Source organism: Montipora foliosa, chromosome 11, assembly GCF_036669935.1.
Source record: "Montipora foliosa isolate CH-2021 chromosome 11, ASM3666993v2, whole genome shotgun sequence".
Lineage (NCBI taxonomy): Eukaryota > Metazoa > Cnidaria > Anthozoa > Scleractinia > Acroporidae > Montipora > Montipora foliosa.
In genome coordinates this window covers 29889463-29895642 of record NC_090879.1, presented here as the reverse complement: position 1 = coordinate 29895642, position 6180 = coordinate 29889463, and positions in this window count along the sequence as shown.

Sequence of the window (6180 nt, the reverse complement as noted above, 5' to 3'; positions counted from 1 at the left end):
CAGTGGTTTCCTCCGGGTGAACTGAAAGCCAGATTCCTAGAGTTTTCACTTTGTATTTTGGCCATTTAAAATTCCTCTCAGGAAAAGGAACATCACTGCTCCCACATTTTGCTCCAATCCATAGTGCCTCTGTTTTTTTATCATTCAATTTCAAACCCGAAACTTTGTAAAAGTCGTCCAGAGTTTGAAGGCAAGCTTTTAGAGAAACCCTTGATCCATCTAGAACTAACGTTGTGTCATCAGCATATTGACTTAACTTTATTTCTTCATTATTTATCAGAAAACCGCCAATTTTTTTATTTCTGCGGATATCCTTGGCTAACATTTCAACCGCTAAAACGAACAAATAGGGTGAGAGGGGACAACCCTGCCTAACACCTCTTTGGATTTTAAAAAATTCACTCGTAGAATCTTAGTCGCGTCGAATTTATCAAAAATTGGTTCGACAAAGAGTCCACTTAATTCCAGTGTGGTAGAAAACGTCAAACCTATGTCGGTCCTATTTCACAAGATGCACTTCATTAGTACATGGGAACAAGCACGTGTCCCCGTGCTATTCACTTGATGCACGGCTAGTCACTGCAAGGACTTGCTAGCGAAATGCCGAAATACAGTGCTCGTTGCGCCTTTCTTTGGTTGTTGATTCAGTGCGAAAAATAGAAGGAAAACATTTGCATCACATGCAACTCTGAAAACATGTAGTAGGCGACGGCGACGGTAACGAGAACGTCACAAATTTGCATATTTAGTGGGCAAAAACAATACCTTTGTACACCCTGCACGTGCATTGGAGGAGTCGGTTTTTTTGTGATGTTTGTGCAGTGCACCACATTTGAATCAATTATTTTGTAAAATTTGCACGATTTATGAATTGAGTTCATCTTGTGTTTAGAACCGTGTTTGCTGAAACGCCGAAACAATGTTGCATTATTCGACTTAGGAAGTCGAATTCATGCTGGAGTCGAACCAATTAATTTGACTCGAACTTAATTGCTGCAAACGTCGAGCCATTCATGCACCTATATATTTCAAAATTAATAGGTTCGACGAATTAAGTTCGACCAGGAACCCATGACCCGGAGCCTACAACTCTACTGTGTTCGTGTAACGGCGTTTTCACAGACCGATTTATTTTTAGATTGAATTTCCCGCGAATGAGACTCCCACAGGAGCCCGCTGACCAATTACAAGAAATTAAGCTGACGTCATAGGGTCATCGAACCGGAACTGCCTTTGTTTTTTGACCTAATTCGCGGGAAGGGCTAGTCTAAAAATAAACCTACTTGTGAAAACGCCGTTTCACAGACGCTGTAGGGAAGTTGCTCACTCCAGATGGGCTCCTGGTTCGACTAAGATTCGACGTTTGCCCTAGGCCTTAGTGGTCGAGAATGCAAATTTTCCGGATGCCAGTGATGACAGAGGTTGATAAATGTCTCAAGGATACCCCAAAGGCGATTTTGAAGGGAAAGAGCTCTGAAATCTCTGGACATGTTTTCAATGTGGAGTGCCACACTGTCACACGGTCCCAAGTACTGTTTTGTTCGGGGTAAATGCGTCCCACAGCAAAGAACTCATAATACAGTAAGCCACAAGAGCTTTGGATTTGTTTACATAAAGAGAGTGGTGAAGTGGTGACTGCAGAATGTAACTGTGTTGCTGGGTAAGTCAACAGTAAGGTCAGAGAGCTTTATATAATAATGATTCTGCGTGGAAAATACTGAACCTTTGATTATATTATTGCTGATTTGCCGTTTTTCTGAAAAAGGTTGTAGAGCCACCAAACCCTGACAATATGAAACTTTTTTTACTTATAGTATTTTTTACCACCGTATTTGTATCTCTTAAGAATTCTTTTCAGATTTTTATTTGTACCCAAGTTTATTCACTTTGACTTGCATTGATATGTTGTTAAGCCAACGTGGAAACGTCGTTGCTTTCAAATTTTTTAACCAAGATAGTTGTATTTTTTTCAGTTTTATCGCGCTCTTTTGTTGCTAAAATATGAAACTTAGTGATATATTTAGTAAAGTAGCGGGACACCTTCTTAGAAAAGCTTAACAGTTTAAAGAGCCTCCAAACATTTCCTCCTACTTTTTATGTTATAAGTTCCTTATAGAGTGTATTTCTGGCAAATAAATACTTGACTAACCATCAACTGTTTTCTGATGAAAGTTTAGCATGCAAAAGAGGACGTGTCTAACATGTGAAAAATCTTTTTTTTTCTTTCTTTTTTTTTTTTTTGTAGCTTGGGTGAGGTATGCAAACATGTCGGTGCCTTGTTGCATCATATTGCATCAGAAGTGAGAAAAGGAAATTTAAATAAAATTTGCACATCATTGCCCCAGACTTGACGACATCCGTCAGTTGGGGCAAGGAAATAATATGACCCTAAAAAGCTTTCAGAGATCAGAGTTTAAAAAGCCAAAAATAGAGCTAAGTCTTTTTTTTTTGTATGAGATAACAACAAAGTGTTGTACATCGTTCTTCATTTGATCCTCGCTCTTTGAAAGACAGAACACCTATGCATTTCGCTGACATTGACTGGGAAAACCTTGCATTAGCCTCTAATGGAAACTGCATGTGATACCCTGTTGTATAAAAATCCCCATTTGTCATGTGCAAGTCAGGAACCAGATATTAGTCATGTTGTTCATGAAGAAATTGTGTCAACTGAAAAGGCTGAAGAACCAATGTCTTTAATTTGTCAAGCTGAAATGGTTTCTCAGGTTTATCCGACTGTACAAGAACAGTGTGAACAGCTTGTCAGAGAATTATCTTGGAGTACTGAGCAAAGTAACATTATTGCCCAAAAAAAAAGTGTGGGACAATCCAGTGATTCAACATGGGCATTGTACAGGGTTGTTATTATCACAGCTTCACGAATGCTGTCTGTACTAAGGAAAACTGATGAAGATGGCAGAGTATAAGAACAGCAGTCAACCGATAAGCTTACCATTCAACTTCTTGGCTACAGCAAGTTTCTCTTTCCGAAACTGGTCTGGTTCTGTCTGTAGATTGGCCCTATGTTGGCGCAAGCTCTGATGCCGTTGTGCATTGTTCTTGTTGTGGGCCAGAGGCTGCCGAGTTCAAAGTCACTTGGACACACAGGAAAAAACAATAAAGGAGTTCGCTCTGGTCCCAGGTAATTGTTTACATGTTCGTAATGGGTATGTAGTGTTGAAAAATACACACGAGTATTTTTATCAGGTGCAGACTATGATGGCCGTTTTGAATGTGCCCTACCTCAATTTTTTTATGTTGGCAATAAACTTGGCATCTGTTGATGAGCACCTGAAGAGCATTGATTTTGACAAAGAACTTTGGCAGCAGGCACTCCCACGACTGTTTAGTTTTTTTTCGAAACTGCACTGATTGTCCCCGAAATATTCACGAAACGTTTGTTGAAACAAGTATTTGCGAAAGAAATGAACATAGAGATTATTGATAGAGTAGTTTTAGTTAATACTGACTAATCAGCTTTTAACAGGTAACATTAATATCACTGGCTTCCATTACAGAGACTACAGACTTTAAGGGTAGTAAGCAAAAAGCTATGGACAGTTTATATCGAATGTACAATATTCCCCAGATGGTCCACTGCTTGTGGATTCTTATAAAAATAAAAATTAAAAAATCCAAGCTATGCATTTTTTATGGGGGGCAGGGTGATGATAAAAAAAACCCTTACTTTCAGAGAGAGGAAAGCAAAAATGATTGTCCATTTGCAAGACTTGAACATCTTTGTAATTTTTCTATTCGATTGATTAATCCCTTCAAATGTGGGAGGGTTTGGGGTCAATCCTCGAACTTATCTTTGTATGTAGTGTGATTTCCAATTTGTTATTTGATAAAAATTAATAATAATCGTAGTCGTTGTGCAAATTGAATATTTTTAATATAAAGAAGGTTCGAAAGACTGTGATGGTAGTTGCCATATTGATTTTAAGGGCCCCTTAATGTGATTGCGGTAGACGAAGCTTGCCCAGAGATCTCACTCTTACCAGTAAATTTGGTGTGTTTCAAATTCACTTTGAGAAAGGGCTAACCCTCGAAACGTTCAGCCATTTAGTCTTTTCACAGTCGCAGTTCACCTTTAGCAACCGGTTCGATCAACCAAATTTTCTTGATTTACTTGTCCACCGACACAGCACCAAACATCACAATTTCTGTAGAAACCAACGCCTTTCGTATGACAGGGCAGGCTGGTCCAGTTGCCGACGTCGTGGGTTCTCAGACTAAGATCTAGGCAACCGAGCTGGCACTGTTGCCTGGCTCATTAGAAGGGGCCTCAATTTTCGTAGAACTTCAATTTTACAAGTTGAAGGAGAATACCAAATCTTAAAGTGTGCAGGGCATGTTATAGCTTAGGCACTGCTGAATATCATCCCAAACTGGGTGAAGCCATGGGCTCTTGCAAAGGTCTTAATGAGTCCTGGGTCATTGCATTCCTTTTGTGGGGACTAACAGACAAAATTATTCTTATGTCAAATGAACCCGTTTGTCCAACCCAACCCCTTAAAGACAAAGGACTGGGACGACCCAGGATCGCTGGGATCTCACTATTCAGCACTTGTTATTAACCGCCCGTATCAAAATAAACTTTTGTTTTTGGCAAAAGATATCTTTTCTACCAGGTTAGCTACTGGTTTGTCTTCGCGCTGTCTTTCTCGATGCAACTGTATAACATTCCGTTAGAGTTATTCCAGGTTTCACAGTAAATCGGCGTAGATTTATTTTTAGTGCAGTGAAACGGTGATTTGGAAAGTAAAGGAAAAGATTGCTATCCCACCTCTGTAAACAATGTTCTTTTTTTGGGATTTTTTGAGGGAAAAGGCTTTGATCTAGACATGTTGAAAATAAAAACGACCTTTGCGTTTCTGGGTTAAATTATTTGGCTTGAAACGACCAAACTTGAATTCGCGTGGAGAACATGGGCAATTTTGTCTACACTACTCAAACAGGCACTCCAGCTAGATGATATATGAGCGCGTTGGCCAGCCAAGTCATCGTGCCATTTATTTAGCATTGCAATAGATACAAAAATATTCATGCATAAACTCTATTATAAAGAGAAGAGCAATTCATCAGAGCCGGACACGAAAACCCCTAAAAACCAGCAGGTGGAAAAAACCAGGGAACGTGTACACTCGACCAAGGCAGTGCTGCGACCCTTAAGGTTCTAAGGTATTCTTATCGAAAAACGCTATCTTATACAGCTTACCGAAGGCATAAAACAAATTTTCAACGCGATATAACAATAAACGAACTGGACTTGCACACGCGGAGAAGGCTGACCGTAGAATGACTAAGCCTACTAACACAGCACACCACACCTCTGATACGTGCCGCCAAAATTGCAATTTAAGCTCATTTGCAATTATCACAAATTACATTTTTACGATTCAACTCCTTTCTTTACAATGCCATCCCACCCTCAAACGAAAGTTACATTTCGCATTGCAACCAGGCTGTCTATCAAATAGGGACTTTAAAATAGAGTTTAGCAAGGATGACGTTGACGAAAACGTCACTCTAATCCTTTCCAATCTTGTTTTGTGGAGTACGGGAAAGAAGTGCACGGAAATTCGGGCTGCACGTGCAGCACGAGTATTTTCCCTTTTTTAACTAATCATATTCTTGCTTTGTGGCGTTGTCGTTTCCGTAGCCGTGGTCTTTGCTTAAAGGGGCTATGTCAAGTTATTTTAGTGTGTTTCGGGGAAATCTTTACTTAACCCTTTCACTCCCGAGGGCTTCCCCATTGACCAGTAAATCGTCTGACAGTAGACAGAGTAAAATCTATAATTTAACAATTTGCATTTTTGGCGGTGAAAGGGTTAATCGCGAGTGTAAAACTCAAAAATGGTAATGTGGAATTCCTTTACCGATAAAATTATTGTTGCATCACAAAGGAATAATTCTGAGAAAAAAAACAACCTTTATCCAGGCTATGTCAAGTTATTTTAGTGTGTTTCGGTTGATATAGAAGAAACTATTAACAAACACTTTACACATATTGCGCAATTACTAGCAGAAGATATTCCTGGTGTAGATGTAAATCCTAGATTTATCTGGAAACCACTGATAAATCTTTCTCTCTGCAAACTCCGGGTATCGATATTGTATTAAACCTTTTAAAGAAAATTGATGATAAAAAGCCACTGGTCTTGATAATATTCTATT